Here is a 21,885-nt window from a genome sequence, read left to right on the forward strand (position 1 = left end):
CCTTTACCTGGTGGCCAGTTCGATGGCAACCCACATAAAGTCAAGGAATTTTTGGATTCCTGTGCTGTGCAATTTACATTTAAACTAGCATATTTCCATACCGATAGAGATCGTGTGGGATATATGGTGTCACAAATGACTGGGCAAGCACTGGCTTGGGCCACTCCATTAATCACCAACAATAACCCTATTTTAGACTCTCACACAGCCTTTTGCAATAGTATCCGCACCATGTTTGGCCGACAGGAGATCCGAGTGGCCTCACAGGAACATCTACTAGACCTCAGGCAAGGAAGTTTAGACATACTAACCTACATTACAAAATTCAAACAGATGGCAAGTGAGACCACTTGGTCGGACGATGCTCAAGTCACCTTATTCAGAAGGGGACTGTCGGAAGACCTCAAAGACGAGGTATCCCGGGTACCACGTCCCACAACACTGACTGAATTAATTGCACTGGTAATGCAAATAGATTACCGTATGAAAGAAAGGTCAATAGAGAGAAGAAGAGGAAGGACACCAAGAACATCATTCGCACCTTCTTCATCCCGTCCACAGACCACTGATGAACCAATGCAATTAGGTGCAACAGCCCGAGGTCCCTTAACCCCTGAGGAATGGAACCGTAGGAGAACCTTGGGTTTGTGTATGTACTGTGGTGCCAATACTCACACGGTTCAGGATTGCCCGATTACACCACCTCGCCGTTCCGGAAACGCCAGCGCCCGGCCTAAGGGGAACCACGGTACGGGAACCAATGCCTGAACAGGGTTCCTCACAAACATCATACTCATCTTTCTGCACTAGTCAGACTAACACTCACATGTTAGTACTCATCGTTTCCTTCTCCATTGGGAACCGATTACTGCAGAATGTAACAGCACTAGTGGATAGCGGAGCTGCCGGTAATTTCATTGATGACCAATGGGCCGCCTCACATGGTATTCGCCGATCCACTAAATTGGTATCCATTCCAGTGGAAAGTGTGGACAGAAGTCCCTTGGTTTCCAGACCCATCAAGGACCAAACCAGTCCAATCCTAATGGCCATCTCTTCTCATCAGGAGATTATCACGTTGGACATTATTCAGGCAGCCCATCATCCGGTTATTTTAGGTTTACCTTGGTTAAAGAAACACAATCCTTACATTAATTGAACAGCGGGATCCTTCTTTCTGGGATCTGAATACTGTGTTACACATTGTGTTAAAGATCAACAGACGGTGATGGTAGACTCTGCCCCAGCTCCAATGAATAATCGGGGGATAACTTCTCTAAATCATGTTACTGGTCTCCCCGAAACCTATCATAAATACCAGGAAGTGTTTTCAATCTCTGAATACACCCAATTGCCCCCCCACCGGAGGGATGATTGTTCTATTGAATTAGTTCCGGATCAACCTTTGCCGTTTGGACAAATGTATATTTTAATTAACAAGGGGGGTCCTGGGAGTCCCTCTGCCAGACATGAGTCCTGGTTACCAGAGACTTACCCAGAGTCTTTAGCTCACTATCCTTCACAGAGAAGAAATATCCCAAACATATCAGTCTTTGTCCTGCCCTGGGGCAGTCCAGCACCAAAATGCTAGGCAATTCTCCTCTGAACAAGAGTACCAACAGAAACCCCAGACACGTGTTTCGGTCGGGTTGGACCTCATCAGTAGGGTGGATCTGTGCCTCTCTAAGAATAGTGAGCAAGGGGTTATTTGCATATTTCAAGTAACTTTGGGTCTCACCCTCAGTTACTAGGGGAAACCAGACGTGGACCCCTTGCTCACTATTTTTAGAGAGGCACAGATACACCCTACTGATGAGGTTCAACCAGACCGAAACACGTGTCTGGGGTTGCTGTTGGTACTCTTGTTCAGAGGGGAATTGCCTAGCATTTCGGTGCTGGACTGCCCCAGGGCAGGACAAAGACTGATATGTTTAGGATATTTCTCCTCTGTGAAAGATAGTGAGCTAAAGACTCTGGGTAAGGCTCTTGTAACCAGGACTCATGTCTGGCAGAGAGTCTCCAAGGACCCCTCTTGTTATTTACGAATGTATATTTTGTCAGACAACGAAAAGGAGGTCCTCCGTGAATATCTTAGAACCAACTTAAAGCACGTCCTAATCACTAAACCCACTTCACCTGCAGCTGCTTCTCTATTCTTTGTCTCCAAGAGAAACACGGCTGAACTTTGTCCATGCATTGGCTTCCGTGGTCTGAACAAAATCACAGTCCCGGACAAATACCCAATGCCATTAATACCCGACATTCTGGAAGCCGTCAAAGGGGCCAACATATATACCAAGTTGGACCTAAAAGGAGCTTACCATCTGATCCGAATAAAGCCTGGTGACGAGTGGAAAACGGCATTTAGAACCCTGTTTGGGCATTTCCAATATAGAGTGATGCCTTTTGGATCATCTAACGCCCCGGCAATTTTCCAAAGGTTTATAAACCATATCTTTGCCGATCTGCTGCTTCACAATATGGTTGTTTATTTAGACGACATCCTGATCTTTTCTTTCAATATCGAAGAACATCTAAAACATGTGGAGGAGGTATTACAACGGCTTCAACAAAATCATTTGTAAGTTAGAAAAATGTTCCTTTGACCAAACTCAGGTTACCTACTTAGGGTATGTTCTCTCGGCCAAGGGAATAGCAATGGATCTGGAAAAGGTGTCCGCAGTCCAGAATTGGCCCACTCCCACTTCAGGCAAAGATATCCAGCGTTTTGTTGTACCGAATTCTCTAGACTTACACAGCCTTTGACGAATCTACTTAAAAAGGGAATTAAGTGTACATGGTCTCCGATCACAGATCAAGCGTTCAACAGACTCAAAGAGTTGTTTACCTCAGCTCCCATTATGTTAACTCCAGACCAAACCCGCAGATTCATTGTTGAAACCAATGCCTCACAATATGCTCTAGGGGTAGTTCTACTCCAACAGGACAACTCAAACCAAGAACGCCCAATAGCCTATCTATCCAAGACACTTGCACCAGCTGAGCTTAACTATACTGTTCTAGAAAAGGAGCTCCTAGCCATCAAGTGAGCCTTTGAAGAATGGCGTCATTTACTCCTAGGAGCTAAACATCCAGTAGAAGTCCGGACAGATCACCACAATCTCAGAATTCTACAATATGCACAGACCTGTAACAGCCGCCAAGCTCGCTGGGCTCATTTCTTTTCACCATACAGGATAACATTCTCATTTATTCCCGGAAGGGATCATTCGAAAGCAGATGCTCTTTCTCGCAAGGAACACCTCCCTAATGAACTCTTCAAGTCAGAACCCATCTTACCTCAGATGGCTTTGGGACTATACACAGCACCAGATTTTTTGACACGACTTAATACACAATCCAAATACACTATAAAGAATCAACTTTCACGTGCAGATAAGATGGCATTGATCAAGGAAGATGATTGCTACTTTCATGGAAGTAGAGCATTCATCCCCACTCGATCCCAACAAAAAGAAGTTCTAGACATGTGTCACACCTCAAAGACAGCTGGACACTGTGGGTTTCTTTCTACTCTCGAATTGATCTCACGTGTCTTTTGGTGGGCTACAGTACCGAAGGATATTAAGGAATACGTCAGATCATGTCCTGTCTGTTTACAGACCAAAGTACCTCGACAAGCACCCCTCAGGGAATTGGTAAAGATGCCATTACCTTCTCGCCCATGACAGATAATATCAACTGACTTTATAGTGGATCTTCCGCCATCAGGGAGCTGTTCCACCATAATGGTTACTATTGACACGCTATCCAAGATGGCTCACTTCATCCCTCTGGTTGGTATACCATCGGCTGCACAAATGGCTCGCATCTTTAGCAATAACATCTTCACCCTACATGGCTTACCCGAAACAATTATCTCTGACCGGGTGGTCACAATATACTTCGCGATATTGGAAACTTGTCTGCACATACCTTGGGATATCTCGGGCTCTCAGTTCGGGTTATCACCCTCAATAAAAAAAGGCCAGACCAAAAGGCTTAATCAAACATTGGAAGGCTACCTCTGGAGTTACGTATCAGCAGTCCAGGATAACTGGAAAGAATTGCTACCCATGGCCGAATTCGCGTACAATAACTCTTATCATTCTGCCATTCACACAACTCCTTTTCACTGTACTTATGGGTTCAATCTTACATCCTTTCCCACAATGAAAAGATCTGAAACCAAATTTCCGGATGTGGACTATTTAATGGATCAGATACGTCAGGGTCATCGCTCAGCATTGGCTGCACTACAATGCTCACAAGTAAAAAGGAAGCATTTTGCTGATTGCCATAGAACTCCAGCACCAGTGATCAAAGCAGGGGACTGGGTATGGCTGTCCTCTTGGTTCCTTCCACAACATTTAGTGCCATCAAAACTCTCCCCTAGATTCTTTGGTCCTTTCCAGGTCATTTCGACAGTTGGTACAGCAGCCTTCAGACTTCGGCTTCTTAACTCCTGGTCAAGTATCCATCCTGTGTTCCACGTATCGCAACTAAAACCTGATAATCGAAGTACATTTCACCCGGTGGTCTCAGTTCATCCTCCACCGGAACTGTATGCCTCAGGACCAGAATACGAAGTCAAGGGAGTCTATGACTCCCGGTATCACTGGGGTCGTTTATAGTATTTAGTTGATTGGTATTCCCCTGCTGATTGCACCTGGAACCTGAAACTGCAATTCATGCACCTCGACGGGTGAAAGATTTCCATCTGAAACACCCGGCCAAACCGGGAGGGAACAAACCTAAAAGGGGGCATATTGTGATGGTCATCAATATGGATTTCCCATCCCGGCCTAATTCCAACATGGTCGCCGCTTCGGCACCAAACAATATCGTAATGCGCAGTATAGTTGTTCATTCCCAGGATGCTCTGCAAGCCTCTCTGATCACTTCCTGTTCTCTCACTTATTGCCCGGCAACGGCAGAGGGAAGACGCGTTGCTACTCTCGTAGGAGCCAGCAGACGCTTCGTAAGTTCGTTCGTTAGGACTGCAAATTTTCCTCTACCTTAATTGTGCCTTACTTGTGCTTTCACTTCATCTTCCTGTCTCCTCTCTTGTATACTTAGGAATCAGCTGGGTCTCTTTCAGCTAAAGGACAGGACTCACTCACGGCCAGTGTGGGGGTAAACCCTGCCCATTGAAAGCACAGTTTGCGCTTTCTTGCAGGGAACCTTTAGGTAAAATATCTGTCTACTTCATATTCTTCACGGCAGCCTCGTAGTTATTAGAAACCCGCCTTCACAGAGACTCTTTTCTTACAGCTAGGTCCCTTCTCTGGAACACTTCAGGCAAACCCACCTTATCCTCCAAGGCTGGCTCAAAAAGGCTTTAAAGTAGAAGGGTAGGTTTTCCTAGTGGAATTACTCCCACCATTGATTAGGATCTCATTTCTCTACAACTGGTTCTCTCTGTCTTTTTCTGTTTCCTCAGTGCTTTTCTATTCTGCTCATCCTAAGGGACATTACTTACCAAGTCGCATTCTTTATGCTCACGTATGGTAAGATCCCAGAGTCCTAGCTTAGGATTCCTTCCTATTCGGGCAGGCTACTAGGATTAACTTTATATATTTTCTTCTCTACTTATCGACAGTTCAGTCCCGGAGCCGATTCTTTAAACCTGCCAGAAATATAGACAGACCAGCCTTCCACGCCTGGTCAACTCAGGAAGACAACGTACACTAGCAGCTCTTCCAAGGGTTTTATTCCTCACAAGGGTTTCCCTGGGAGCTTCCCGACGGTCAAGCCGAGACCCGGCCCATCGGGGGGTTGTCAGGGGGATTCCTTTTACGTCAAGAGGCTACACAGAGCTCCCAGGAAAACCAGGCCGACTCCCGACACCAGTCTCTCCCTTTCCTCAAGCCCAGGAAAGTGGTCTTATGTTTCTTCCCTGTGCATACTTGGGACAAATCGTGGTTTAAACATAACACATACAGAACTTATTGTTCAAAAGGATATTTACCTCTCTGCCGCTCAACTTGTGCCCAAGAAGCCTACAGATTTCTCTTGATGCAGATGCTCTTGACATGCCATGGGGTTGGTGTATGCAATGGATGGGCATATTACTGGGTTTTCTGTGCTGTTGGTGCACTAGACAACTACAGTGGGATGTTTGCTATGCACACCTGCATCAACATAAAAGCACATCAAGCATACTCAGGTGTGTCAGTTTTACATCTGATTACCCATTTTATAGTACCTCAATGGTGTTGAAAGCTTTAGCATCCCTGGCGGGGGGCAAAGCCAACATTGGCTGCCCTAACACTGCGTATTGGTCCTCACTTCTCTCAGGGCTGCTATGTCAGGCTTCCTGTCTACAAACAAAGCGTACCTTCACTGAGTGCACATATGTTTAATTATTAATCCTCTATGGAATCCTGTAAATCGTTATTCAATTTTTGATTTTACCCATCAACCCTGTACGCTTTCCTGCATTTACTTAGAAGCTTACCAAATCGAAATAACTTGTATTGGGTCATGGCATACTTATTAATAATCTCACCAAATGTTATCATTCCAGTTTTTCACTTCTTCACAGAGAAGTAAGGATTTGATCTGGAATTTTCAAACATTAGTTCATTCTAACGATTTCAGCAAATCAGTAAAAGCTAATACCGTCAAAGAAATTGCTTACTTTCACACTCAGTATTCTCACTGAACAGGTAAAGGAATTGATGATTATCTCAAATTTGTCCATACCAAATGACCATAAATAAGTACAATATTTTAGCACTTTCCTGCCATTGTGTGAGGACATTTTTCAGGACTTTAAAGAATTGTTACTTTCCCCAAATTAACATACTTAACTGTAAGAGAACGCTGCACTGAAAAGGTTACTCTTTATTCTTAACACAATCTCCAAATGATAAGAATTTACCAGGGAGTACTTTTACTTTTGGTTAATTAAGTCAATCGCCATTTCATGTTCTGAATTTGAATCTATTTCTGGTAGCAATAAGAATAGAAGAAATATTCCTTGATGGTTATGATTTCTTAACAGATTTCCGCCGACATTCAGTTTTGTATCAGTGTTTGTGTCATCTGGCAGGTTTTAGATAGATATCAATCATGGGGGGCCCTTTTGGATGTTCCGATACTAGGGTGCAGTGGGAAATTAAGATTCTGTTCTAGAATCTGTGTCCCTCTCTTCATGGTAGGTTCGATTCGGTATATAGGGACATCATCATAGTTATAAAAACAGTATTCTGTAATTGTACACTTTTTCATGATATTCTTTTCTTAAAAAATAACTCTTCAGCTAGCACAGTAGCTTTCAAACTCCGCAAGACTAATACTTAACATGAGCTGAAATACAATCACCTTACTCAGGTATCAACTTAAACACTTGGCACACTATAGGCAATTTGTCTTTGTTGCTTCCTCTCCGTTCTGTGCTCAGTCAAATGCATTCATATGTAATCCTCTTCAATCATAATATCTAATCTAGAATGTTAGAGTTCTTCCATAAATGCTGAATATTGAATATTGATGTCTAGAGATCGGGCCATTATCAGTCACACAATAGGTTTCATTTTATTTTCTCCTGGATTTTTGATTTACAGTATACTATTTTATTTTCCTTTTTTGTATGTACAGCAACAACTATGTTTCCTATCCTTGCAATATTCCCTTTTTCCTTGTTTGTCTGGTCTTCTCCATACCAAGTTCTAAGTTTCATTCCTTCATATCTATTTTCTTACTTCCATTCCACGGATTTTGCACCAACTTCCCAAGTGACATCCCCGTATCATTTGGCATCTGACTCAGGAAGGATTCATGTTCAACATAAATATCCCGCCTCTAAGTCATAACTTACATCTTAAGCCTTATTTAGTTCAAAATGTGTGTCCCTGCATTCTCTTGTTTACATTTTTGAACATCTGAAAGGTTGTTTCTGATTCTTTGGCAGAGAGTAAAACCTTACATTCAACTCTCTTTGGAAAGAAATGTAAAGGTTGCTGGATATTGCAGAAGGGAAACCATTTGTGCTTGTACATGTATCAATTAAGTTCTTCAATTTCCATTGTTGTCCAGCTGTGGTTAGGCTGATACCCAGTTTGATGAAACACAAAGCCCGAAACATTCATTCATCCATGAACCTCTTTCAATTTCACCATGAACCTCTTTCAATTTCAAAATATTTCTTTATATTAAACTGTCCTATATTAATTAGTCTTTTTTCATTTTTATTTGATATGTGTCACAGCCAAACATGTGACTTTTCACATTTTACAAAACAGTTCCATATTCATCAGTACAATATTTACAAATAAAATATGCCCCTTCCCCCCAGACCTCAGGTATATTCTTTATATAGTTCCAACATTTTTAACAGTTTAATCAGTTCCATTGTCAAGAATGTTTCATGCCCTGAGGACAGCCAATCCCAAAAGTCCATGGACTGTAACCAACTTGGGTCGTTCACAAAGCACTGCAATGTCTGTATAATTTTCTCGCTTGTACCTTTACATTTGATCAGAACATGATACAGTGTCTGGCGCAACTCTAGATAATAAAGAGAGCACACATCCCTGCCTGCCCTCTGTCTTACCCTCCTAGATATAATATCTCCAGTGGGGAGCACATTTAGCCTAAATCCCAGCATGATATCTCGACTTCTTCCATCCAGGAATCTGGACAGATAGCCGGACAGGGCCCCCCTAGGTTTATTCACATACGATAAACTCCCGTGCAATGATAGTAAGCGCATTCGATCAACTGTTCTTATCCAGTCGAACTCGTTAAGAGCCAGTTTCACATTACTTGGCCTCTCAACTAAGTCCATGACTGTTCTGCCGATGTCTGATAGAGTGGTCATTATACTGTTTGTTAAACCTTTCGTAAACGAGTTTAATTGTTTCATATCTTCCTTGGAAATGTCCTCATAGAGAGAGTCTTTTCTAGGAGACTTACTGAGTCAGTATAGTTGGAGGAGTATCCAATCCAAGCCTGCCTTCAGAGACAGTAAACCCAGTTCGTACTGTAGTGCTACCATGGGGATAGACATGGGAAGGCACAAGGCCTTTTTCCATAGCCTGCCTTCTAGGCACTCCCAGTTCAAATTCCATGCCTGGGATTCAATATCCATCCAATTTAGCAGAGTAGGGATTACTTTCCCCTTATAAAATGTTATTAAGGTGATCACAGAGAAGTGTCAATAGTTAACTTTCTGATTTTTAGTTTGGGCAGCTAATTCATCTATTTTAACTTTTAGCCTATCTTCCACCTTGCCCACATTGGGATGAGCTGCTAACTGGAAGCCTAGATATATGGACTCTGTAACAGGTGAGATGGTTTTAGCCTGCATAAACCAGTTATAAGGGACAGATTTATTTTTCCCATTGCAGAATCTCATAATGGTGGTCTTCTCCGGATTGACTATCAGATCGTTAGCAGATGCGTATTTGCTCATGGCACCCAACAATTGCAGTAATCCCCTAGGGGTAAAATCAATGAAGAGCACGTCATCCACATAAGTGATCCAGCTTGTTCTCTGACCACCAATTTTTTGACTTGGTAGTGCATGATTATCTCATGTATCCTTCATGTCGGCCAGATATAGAATAAAGAGAAGAGGTGCTAGGATGAAACCTTATCAGACTCCTCCCTCTGTAGGAATTGGCCTAGAGAGTTCGCCCCTACTGTTTAATCGAACTTGGATCGGAGTAAGTAGACAAGAATTGCCAGCAAACCTGACGGAATGCTCCAGGCCTTCAACTTTTGCCACAGGCGCTTTTTGTTGACATTATTGAAGGCCTTACTGATATCCACCAGGGCCACATAAACAGGGGATTCCCTGCCAGCCATGCACTATCCCAAAGTGCCATGCACTATCCCAAAGTGTGTTCACAATCAGGTCATTAAGAGTTGTCGACATTCCATGGCGGAATCCAGTCTGACCCCTGTCGAGGATACCCCTTCTCCTGGCCCAACTCTCGAGCACACACTAATTAGTTGTTTTTCTTACTTTGTCCCTGGCATGGGTTTCCCAATAGAGAATCCATGTGGGACTTTTGAATACCATCTGAAGTGAAGAAAGTAGTGTTAATTTTGTATAATGCCTAATGATGACAACAGCAGGTTTTGGACACATTTTTTAAATATTTTTATCAGAAACTCCAGTAATGTAACTATTATTTCTTTAGTTCATATTCTCAAACTTTTACCGATGTATTAGTATTTTTATTAACATAACTGCCTTGTGATGACTGCCAATGATTCTCTTGCTTATAAAATACCCATTTCCATTTTCAATATTTAGAATTGCAGTCTCCCCTGAAGGTCACACATTTTAAAGACTTTGGCATTTAAGGCTTGAATAGTAACATTACAAAAGCTAAGTTTATTGCACATTCTATTGATGACTGCGTCTTTTTCTATCATTGTTTTCTGCATTGCATCTATATTGCAAGGGTGCAGTTTTTTCCCTCTGTCACTGCTGACACCTTTTAGTTTAAAATAGAGGCCACAAGCTAAGTTATGTAATAGTTAGGTGGTGCACAAAGGCTCCTAGAGTCCTTGCAGTGGTATTAGCTAAATTATTATTACATGGTTAATATATTGTTCTCTACCATATCATTTTGTTCAGTTATAGGCAAACGTGTTCACTGCTACCCAGCAAATCCTTAATGTGCACTTCAAACATCTTACCTAGGACATTGTTTACTTTTTTTTGCATTGGTTTTAGGACGTTGAATATATTGTCAGCAAATTCACAATATGGGTCGTGATTTCATACTTCATGCTAATAGAATGAAAACTCCTCTGTGGAAAAAACCTGGTTGCCATTTAATACTACTACTTGTAAAGCCATTACCAGACTCCTCGCCATTTGACCTATATTCAGCATTGGGCAATCTTTACTGATTTTTAAAACTTTGTTTTAGTTCAGGTTCACCCTCTATTTTGAGCAGAACAGCTCTTTCATTCTTCTTTTCTACCATCACATCTTCATCCTCTGACCCTTCTACTGCCTTCTGTTCCTTACTTTTAAAGCATCCTCTGACCAAGCCATCAATCATTATTTTCATTGAATGTCTTCTCTATTTTCATTAGTATCAAAAGAAATTTAGTTGTTTGTACTACAAGAGACCTCACTGCGTCCATTAGAGGCATTTGTAGGGGCCTCCGTTTTATTGAGTGCAATCAATACCCCTATTTGTTATTATTCTCTTGTTAATAATTGTTGGGCCTACTGCTAATGTTGATTTAGTAATCCTCCATGTGATAGTCACCTCGACCTTCCCCACAGCTTTCACATTCATGAAATTCTTTGATCTTCCCAGCACATAATATATATCATTACTTTATCTTTCTGCGCTTCCTAGGGCTCTGTGCTCCTCATCATCAGTAGACTTAGTAGCATGTTCAGAATTTTTTCAAGATCAGGGCATGTGTAAAGGTTGAACCAGAATTTTTTAAGCTTTCGTGCCTGGATCCCTGGGCAATACTTAGGCAATATGACCCGAGGAGGGGGGGCATTACCGGTTGGGTAATATCCCCGGCCCATAGTTAGAAGCCTGAGCAAAGCGATGGCTTTAACAAAGCCACAGGTGCATTAACCAACTGATAATGGCACCCCTCTGAGGGTTATATTTCCATTAGTACCCCGGCACATCGTACCGGGTACTAATTGCATTTTTTCTCGAGAAACGGCACTGCAACCGTTTCTCGACTCGAGAAATAAAAAGCTAAAGAAATGGCCGCGTAGGATTGTGGAGAAGGGACTACACATAGTCCCTTCTCCCTTTCCATGGCAGGCATTAAAACCAATGCAAAAAATGTCCATGATGGAAAGGGTGACCTTTACATGGCGGGCAGTCGCGGAAAGCACTCCGGACGCTGCGGAGGCTAAGGTCCGGGCGAGAGCCAATGAGCTTGCATTTTACAAGCTCATTGACCCTTGCCGGGTACTAATGTTTTTTAAGAACCCTAAAGCCCCATTTCTGAGTCCAATCAAAGTGAGGGTCCATAAGGAAGACTTGAGAAGCTTAACGGGCTGTGTTGTCTGGGACCTCGTTCAAAAATGCTACAGGGTTGGGTGCTGAACGGAGGCAGTGAGGTTCATAAAACAAATACTGTGGCAATGTCATTCTACCATGGCCACTGCCGGCCATTCCCCATGAGTCTTCTTTATTGTTATGCCACTGGTTATGGTTGGGCAGCAAGGGGTGTGGCTCACAGTGAGTGTACACCAAGGCAGAGAATGGGGCCAGTGGCTGGGGACACATGGAAGACCCGATGGGGCAGCTGCAAATGGGGGCTGAGGGGACCGAGGGAGGTTCGAGAGCTGTGTGGCAAAGTGGGCTAATTCGACGTTAGCAGTTAATTAGGATATCCAGTGGATAGTCTGAATTCTGACTACCGAATGCTACAGAGGCATCTTGCAGTTCTGATCTCAGCCAATCAATGTCCACAATATCATTCAAGTTTGCAATGAGCTATGCCTCAGGTGCACAACCAGTCCGGTTATATTGTCTTAGAGAAAACTCATTAAATCCTTGCCGCAGTATTCTTAAATATCGATTGTGATAGGTTTTCTGTCAGCATCACCATGAGTGCATTTCTTTTATGCTCAATAACGTTCTAAGCAGGACGGGTCGGTGCATCAAATTCGTCCAATAACGTGAGTGTTGCCGTCCAATAGCTCCATCTGTCATAGTCTGCATTGTAGGAGAAAGTAGTTACAGCCTTTATTGGTTTGTGTAGCCTGGCTGATTGCATTCAAAGAGGTCACTAAATGTGCTGAGGGCTGTCTGTGTCACTCCCTTCTTCACTCTATCCCACTAACGCTTATACTCACTTCTCCAAACACAACCCCGGAACTGTGCTGTTCTCAGCCCTGTATTCAAGTGTGCAGTTACAGTGCCAGAGCAATCATGATATGATATGACATGATATATTTTATTTAAAGCGCGCCTATACACAAGTGTTTCATGGAATAGGCCATTTCCCAGTACCGTACATTGTGAATTGAAGTCATTATGATCCCACGTTCACATTTGGATCTAAAGATAACAGCACACTTATTTTATGCTGGTTGTATGTTGCAGACCATGTTTTTACTTCAAGGTGGATTGCCCTGAGCGATTATTGATTTGCATGCCTCTGAAATTGTCTGTGATATCCACAATACCACACAAGACACTTGAATATGTAGATGGGTGGACAGAAAACTGAAGTTTCTTATCCACTAAATGGTTTACATAAAAGCAACCCTCTGATTGAGAGACCGATTTATATTTTGTGCCTTGAAATTTACACGTTGTTCTTGGTTTTTGCTTGTCTGCCTCTCCATTGTCTGTTTTTATTGAGGAACATGGGCTTAAGCGCACAATACAAATTTAATTAAATAAATAAAAAAGAGAAAAGAGAGTACGGTGGATATCGCTGAGATGAGAATCGATAAATGAAAGTAAAAAATAAGCTCATCACTTAATTTGTTTAACCAATGACCAATGCAGGAATCTTCACTTTTTCATAAACCTTTTCCTCCATAGCTCTAGGGCTCTAACACACCAGTACAGCACTGTTGCCAGCTGCCTCGCCCTGCCAATATCTTGCCTACCATGATCATAGTTGAGTAAGTAAGATACAGCCGTGGCTATTCTCATAGTTCCCAAGAGGGTCACATAACAGATCACAGCCCTCATTAGTCAGTCTCTACAGGGCACGTAGCTAAGATATTCACAGGCAAGGGCCAAAGAGAGACTAGCTATTCGGTACAGCAAGTTCCTATGGCAGGAACATATGCATAACACATGGGATGGGGGGAGAAGGACATGAAATGAGAAAGTCCACACGCCTTCTTCTTGCTGCTCGACTCCTCTTTGGTAAAGGTAAGCACATCCCCTCGATGCCTGTCTATGTCTCCCTATCAGGGAATGGCCCTTATACTACACTATGTTCCTGAATATCCTTATTGCCATCACTATTCTTATTCTAACCACCCGTTCCACTCCTTTCACCTATGGAGGCTATACAATTCTCTGGATTGTGCCCGTCACTTATGCTCCCCGCTCCCCTCTTCTCCCCTATCCTAATCCACCTAGTCTTTCTACAATACGCTCTGGTCACCCTGAAAACCCTGACACCAACATCATCTACCCTTCCCATGGCCCTCAAGAAGTGCTCCTTCTTTCCTCCACCTCCCCCTGCTCCAGCAAACTCACACCTACCATCCCCCATGCGAACTGCCACTCTTGCAGCCTTGCACACTGGCTCTGCTACTTTTTCTCACTCACCCCTCATATCTATAAAAGGCAGTGGTGAGGGTCTCATGATCAACAAAGCCAGCCCATCTCCCCTACCCTCTCTGACCTTACAGCGCATCACTGTTCAACTTCCTACATCAGCTCCTCTTATTATTGTCGTCACCTACTGCCTTCATTCGGCGGGAACCTCAATCTCTTCTGCCGTGATCTTGTCCTCCTTGAATCTCTTGCTACTAAATTCCAAGTCGTGCTAATGGGGGAATGCAACCTCCCAAACCATGGGTCTACCCAGTCATCCAACAGCTGGGGACAACCCTGGGACACATCCTGCGTCACTGCCACAAAATCTACTCTCCTTGCATCCTACAAGGCATCACTCCTTGTAAAACTGTTCCTCACTCTCACTACTGCTCTGGACACGGCCAATTCCAACTATTCCTCTACCCTCATCTCCTCTGTGCTCTCATCCCTACAAGATATCCAGGGCCCTTCAGAATGTTTGCCCCCCTCAACTCTGATCCTAATCACCCTCATTCTCAGTTCATCCATTTTCGGGAGATTTCTTATCAGAAATCTCAAAAAAAGGGAACATCTTGTTGTCCCTTCTTGGTCGCTCTCTTGCCCTTCACTCTCACCACCACTCCACCCAACACCCTCTCAAGACCTTTAGCCTTTCCATCTACCATCCCATCTGAGCTGGCATCTATCCACAGGGCTGATGTCGCCCTCCTGTCCTCCCGCTTACTTTTTCCCACCACAACCATTCAGTGAGCTGGTACCCCGTGACTGCTCCTACCCCTCCACTCTCTTCAACATTTAATTTTCCTCTGGTTTCTTATAAGCCTGTTTTTAAGGTGACCAGCATCATAATCATTACAAGGACATTCACTGCTAAGTAACCAGTCTCTCACCTTGATCACTATTCAAATGTTCTCAAACTACCATCTTCAACCGTAAAGCTGACTACCTAAAGGACAATGAACTTTGTGACCTCTCTACAACTTGGGGATTTAAAGTTTCAACAACTTTGTGTTTACACTAGAATAGAAATCAATAACTATCAGTTGGTGATTAAATGGGAACTTCCAAGTATAGTGGTGCTACCACCAGCTATATTGGGGGAGACAAAGGTAAGCTCAGCCGGCAATAGTATTAAGCGGACAGGTCGAAATATAAGCGTTCTCACTAACAGGCTAAACTTTACTATATGTTCTCTATGTACACACAAGTAAATGTTTCTTGTGATACTCTGTCAATGTCATAATTATATTTATTAATAGTAGAGACACCCTAATGGATAGAAATAAAACTCCAAGACTGGCACCAAATAGTCTGGATCATATTGTGGCCAACATTAAACCATTAATGCGAGAAGAAATTGGAACATTTAAAAAACATGACAAAGCCCCTCTAAGACAGAGGCTGGAAGCAATAAGGAAATTAAAACAATCACACAGGAACTGGTGTAAACACTATCGAAAACCACAAAATTCAAAGAGGTGGAGTGAACTGTTGAGAGTCTATATAAGCAGGACAATAGCTGATTCTGGTAGGTAATTCATCACTTATCCACTCTTCTTCATAGTGCTGGCAAACTGGCTTTCGGCCTGGGCGGTCAACCTTTTTTCTCTTTAGCTCTGTGTGCAGTGGCTGAGAAGGCTTTCAGTTCTAGACAATGTCCATTGCACGCATATTCTTGGAATACACATCAGCCTTCAATAGGGAGAATAGACCCATGCTGTGGCGGAAAATACAATAATGGTGGTTAAGTGACGGGTTATTAGGTATGATTATAGTTAAAGAAAACTATAGAAACTCCATCAGAAAATAATAGTCTGCACTTACACAAAATTATACAGGTCTAGTCTTCAACGCAAATAAATCAGTGAAACATGTTTTGATCCATTTTTATTGAATGAGCGAAAACCCAATCATTGGGTAGTATTGGTTAGAGGCGAGCTGACACTTGGCAGGGTTTCGTGCTAGTAGTGCTTTCTCAAGGCTCGATTAAGACTGTCTATTGTTGAAGAAAACCATAAATAGTAATAAGAAATATTTAGCACAATACAGTGTTAGTAATAAATGCACATTTAATAATCATAATGAACAAAGAATGGATAAAATGAGTGTTGAAAAACAGGGCAAACATGTAATTAGTAATACGGAAATAATAAGAACAAAGTCAAACAGTGGTAAATGTCATAATAATAACAAAAGTGAATGAAACCAAAATCAACTATGGTAATGTACAGAAATGTAAAGGGGGATACAACAAAACCATGGTTTAGTGTGGCATAAAGAACATTAGGGCATACTTAAAATGGATGCTCTTTCAAATTGTGCTAAGCATTGTTGCCAAATGAAGTGAATTACAATATGCACTGGATGCAATAAGTAGTTACAGGAACCAAGGGATTGCTGATCTTCACAAAGAAACAGTGACAGTGCTATTTTAATAAAATGAAGCAGAGATGCGTGTGCAGGTATCAATTTTAGTGCAACAAGGTAAAAGTATAATTGGAAGTGCGTATAATTGAAATATACCTTTTGGATTGCTCACTTCGCAAATAACTTGTATCAGATTTTAGTGATGCACAATAATATGGTCTCTTTTAATTTAGTTTTTGTTTTTCATTCATAGTAGTGTTCGTTTAAACTCTTTTCTCTTAACTTCCATAATTAGATGGAAGAAACAAGAAAGAAAAAAGGTCTTTTGTCTTAGAATGTTATTGGCAAATATATCAGACCTTGGGTAGGTTGAAAACGTTTTAGAATATTCACATGGCACCTGGGCTCTTTAGTATCGAGGCTGTCCATTAATGAAGAAGGTTGGTGGTTTCCCTTGTAGTGGTGTGTTGTGTTTTCCAGAAAGATTGAACTTGGCAGGACGTATAGGGCTATGCCAATGACATCATGGCTGTTAAAAATAATCTTACTTCTTTAAAAAGCAAAGCGGACCAGGAACTTTAGCAAACACAAACACCAGACCGCACGCGCCGACATTCAGCATTTCTAAAATGTCGGGCACGATGCAGGATGAAAGCGAGGCTGAGATGCCTCAGCGTTGCTAGGCAACGCGTGTCTGTGTACTATTTATACACAAACATCCGCCGGCAGGCGGAAGAGCCGGTGGCCATCCCAAGGTCATCTTAAGGCTGGAAAACCCTGTTTGCCCCTGGCCGCACCGGGAGCGCCACATTTGACACTGGGCTTAACACAATCCAAGAACCAACTGGAACATTTTTATGTCTTGCAAGACTGGCCACATCGCTAATTATGTGAGTAGATCTTATAGATGCACCATTAGATGCTGCTACTGTTTGCGTAGTCAGTTACTGAATGCATACCAATTTGCCTAGAGTCCCCTGTTCTACCAAAGTGACTGCAGGTATCTCGTAATAACACACTCTATGTAGTTCAACACACCATCCTCAACTGTAGGACATATTCCTCCATAGTACGTTGCACCTGACCTTCACGCAAGTGCCATTAGACGCACTAAGCGCGCCTCTAGTCTACCGACTATCACAGTCTACCAGGCCACAGCTCTTGCGCTACTGCCTTTGGCTCACTGTGCGCCTGTAATAAACAGAACCTTTATATTCTAAGTTTTTCTCACATACCTCGAGTTGATCTGAAATAACACACTGCTTTTTGTATAGAACCTGCCTCACGAACTAGCCTACCTTGAAAACGCTCCTTGCTCATTGTATTTTGCCACCGGCATTTGACCACCTGGTATTTGCACATTCTGGCCATTTATCTATGAATGCGAACTAGCCTACATTGATTATTGTGTTTTACCACTTGTATTTGACCACCTGGTATTTGCACATTCTGCCTATTTATCTGTGAAATGCGAACTAGCCTACCTTGATTATTGTGTTTTACCACTTGTATTAGACCACCTTGTACTAGCATATTCCGCCCCTCTGGTTCTTTCATACATAAGCGTCTAGCCTACCTGCCTTTTCCCATGACTTTGCTAAATGTGCAATGTACCCATCTGCCCCAACTGTTATCATGCTAACTGTGGAATTAGCCCACCTCCCTTGAATATACCTGCACTGACAGTTCACCACCCTCACATATAATCCTACCACATCTAAGCCTACCAAACTATACTTGATTACTCTCCACAAGGGACCAACCCATAGGCGACTACTTCATTTATTACCAACCTAAAGTATATCACGTCCAGGTGTACCAATATATTTATCAAGCCCCTATCCCACTTGTTACCACTGAACTAGCCATACACATCCCCTCCGTAATTATAAACATTATACTCAAAAAGAACTATGCACACCGTAAAGACTCAACTAACGATCATACTGTTCTGTGCCTTTACAATAATGGCCTGCATCAATCTCACACCTTGCACCTTGCAAGAGAAAAAATGTGAGACTCCGAGCAAGACTGATCCACAAACCCGAGACTAATAAAACTAGGACACAAGACCCCTATCTCAGGCATAAGACCTGTGCCACAGACTATAATCCCTCTAAACCTTCCCTAGAAACCATGCAAAATACTCATACTTGAAGTAACGCCTACCCTCCTCACAATCAACTCAGACCAAACCACCCTAAACAATAAAAAACCTCTCCAAGGGCAAAACAAACCGACAATTATTTCTGGAGCCTTAATTAACGCTAGATCTCTCATGGCACATAACACTGAAATTGCAGACATACTCGCTATGGATGACCTAGACATCCTAGCGGTTACTGAATCCTGACTTCATGACGCAGCAGGTCCAGCCCTCATGTTAGCAATACCTGATAATTACAAAATACTGAGAGTCGACAGGCCCAACTCCAGAGGTGGCAGCCTTGTCATCATAGTTAAAACCAAAATAGCGATTCCAAGATGGCGGCGATGGAGGGAGGACGTGCCCGAGCATCGCTCCGTCCCCCATCCAGGCCGCACCGCCAAAGAGCCCATCAACATAGCGGAAAACTCTCACAACATCGCCTAGAGCCGGAGTTATATGGGCGGTGGACTGCCGGGAGGGCCGTGAAGCTCCCGCGCGCGCCAGAGAAGACCGCCGAGGAGGGAATCGCCCTCGCAGTCGGGAGTGCCCGAGGGACCCGGAGAACGGACCGCGACTCCCCCCCCAAACCCCTACGCGGCCTTGGGCGGACAGAGGGAGGCAGCGAGGATAGGAACCGCTAGGGGAAGAGAAGCAGAAGCAGCCCCGCCCCCCCGATAACAGCCGCCGGAGGACAGCGGACTGAAGGGCGGCCCCGGCGGGGACTGCGGGTTGACGCTGGAGCCGGTGGCGGTGAGGACGAAAGACCAGAAGAGAACGCTGGGGGGGGTGTGGGGGATCACCCACCTGCGCTCAAAATAACAAGTACGCGACCCTGGGGGAGAAGACTCAGTGGCAGACAGTTGGGGGAGATCCCATCAACGACGGTACAGAGGCGGCAGCCCAGGGATAGCCCAGGGGTGGCGGGGGCCTGTACCCGGAATCCGGGAAACTCGCGCATCCGACCCGGACCGAGAACACTTCTCAGTTGAAGAGAGCAGGTCACTGAACGAAGCGCCCACAATTCGAGAATAAACATCAGCACATATGTCAAAATCCAGGGGGAGGACAGCGCAATCTACCCTCCAAAACCCCCAAAAGAAACAGGATCAGAGCCTCCCACAACGGTGGGGGTCGGAACAGACTACTCCCTCTAGCTCCAAAAGGAAAAAAAAGCCCAAGAAGGACACCCCTCGAAAGCAACCACAGGAACAGCAGACCCCGAAATGGCATCTAAAGAGGACATGAAAATGTGGTTTGGAGAATTTCAAACACAGTTCATGGCTAAAACGGAGACGCAATTTGAATCCATGAAAAATGAAATGAAGAAGGCCCTACAAGAATTAGGTTCGGAGATTAAGAGCTTGGGGGAGAGGACGGACACCCTGGAGAAAATCACCCAAAATCTTGACGAAGAGACGCAACAATACGCAGAGCTCCAGGAACAACTGCTGAGACGGACTCACAATTTTGAAATTCAGTGCGAGGACCTTGAAAATCGTTCACGAAGGTCGAACCTAAGAATCATAAATATGGCGGAGTCAAGTCAATAGAGGACAGAGACCTGAAAAATGCCGCCCAACAGGTATTTAAGGAGATCCTGGGCGCAAAGGAAGAGGAAGAAGTATCCACAGACATAGTACACCGGGTGGGCCCAAAAAGAGCGGGGGAACCTGGCGTAAGGCCCAGAGATGTCTTGGTAGCCCTCTCCTCTTATCCCCAAAAAGAACAGATCCTGAGGAAAGCCAGGTCAATGGACCACATTAGAATGAACGGGGAGGAGGTCCAGCTGTATCAGGACCTGGCACAGATCACATTACAGAAGCGCAGAGACATGGGCCCTCTTGTAAGATACCTAATGTCAAGGCAAATAAGATATAAATGGACATTCCCCTTTGGACTCCTTTTCACATGGGACGACAAACAAAGGAGGATAACTACCTGCGAAGAGGGGAGACAAATACTGGGCATCCACGACCAAGAGGAAGAACCTCAGAGAAGGACGAGAGATAACCAGAACCGGAATAGAGCGGAATCCCACTGGAAAAATACCGGAAGAAAGGGGAAAGGCCCCCCCGCCAACAGATAGTCTCCTCTGATGCCTTCGTTGTGGTTACCTATCAACTCACACCGGAGAGAACGAGTGACCCAACTCGACTACGATAAAGAAACAGGACGAGAGTTTTCCAGAATCATTAACAAGGTGCGGAGAGGGGGGAGGAGGGCACTTGGAATGTCACTTGGCATCCAAAGGGTTTTAGAACACCCTGCAAGTTATCAACGCCAGAGTGACCTTAGGAACCAGAGCCCGTCTCAGGGCAGTTTTGGGGGGGGAGGGGATCAGGGCAAGTTGGGGGTTGCCTCATAGGGGTGGGGGGGAACACCAGGACGCAGCGCTTCACTCTAGGATGGCTGCGAGACACACACTTAGGGACCAACATCCAGGATTGGGATGGGGACTAAAATCCTAACTTACAATATTCGAGGCCTTAACTCTCCAGTCAAATGGAAAAAAGTGGAGCACTTCCTGAAACAGGATAGATATGACATTATCATGCTCCAAGAAAAACACAAGACAGGACAAAGGTCCGATTGAAAGGGTATAACCAGATACTACAGGCAAACACACAAGACAAAAAGGCAGGGGTCTTAATAGCCTTCAAATACTCCTTAAAGGTACAGATCCTCCAAACAGAGGCAGACAAACAGGGGAGATATCTGTTGGTGAACACGAAAATTGAAGGGTGCTCCCTAACGCTTGCTGCTCTATACGCACCTAATACAGGGCAGGAGGGGTTCCTCAAGGACACACTGGGAAAACTAGAACGTTTCGCCACAGGGGAAATAGTGCTGGGAGGAGACCTAAATATAGCGTGGGACCCCAATCTGGACAGATCGGCCCCCAGACAGCAGGGGCAATGCTCCCCCTCGAAAGCCCTGAAAAAGAAAATGTCCAATCTAGCACTTGCAGATACCTGGAGGCACATTAACACTGATCAACAAGGCTTCACCTATTATTCACATGTACACCAATCAATGTCGAGGATAGACTACCTATGGGCCACCCCATCTATTCTGGGAAAAACACGGAGGGTAGAAATTGGCGCCATTTCACTTTCCGACCATGCC

General features: G+C 43.9%; 1 protein-coding gene and 1 long non-coding RNA gene across 15 annotated transcripts in view; both read right to left on the reverse strand.

The window, feature by feature from the left end:
- The window catches only part of ERC2 (ELKS/RAB6-interacting/CAST family member 2), a 4,434,974-nt gene that overhangs the window by 4,096,348 nt on the left and 316,741 nt on the right, over positions 1-21,885 (reverse strand). The gene's annotated exons all lie outside the window — the stretch shown is intronic.
- The window catches only part of LOC138566415 (uncharacterized), a 188,369-nt gene continuing 181,953 nt past the window's right edge, over positions 15,470-21,885 (reverse strand). The window contains exon 2 of the long non-coding RNA XR_011301933.1: positions 15,470-15,960. This is a non-coding gene — a long non-coding RNA (uncharacterized lncRNA). The remainder of the gene's footprint in view (positions 15,961-21,885) is intronic.

The sequence above is a fragment of the Ambystoma mexicanum genome, chromosome 2p (genome assembly GCF_040938575.1).
Source record: "Ambystoma mexicanum isolate Mex_15411 chromosome 2p, UKY_AmexF1_1, whole genome shotgun sequence".
Taxonomy (NCBI): domain Eukaryota; kingdom Metazoa; phylum Chordata; class Amphibia; order Caudata; family Ambystomatidae; genus Ambystoma; species Ambystoma mexicanum.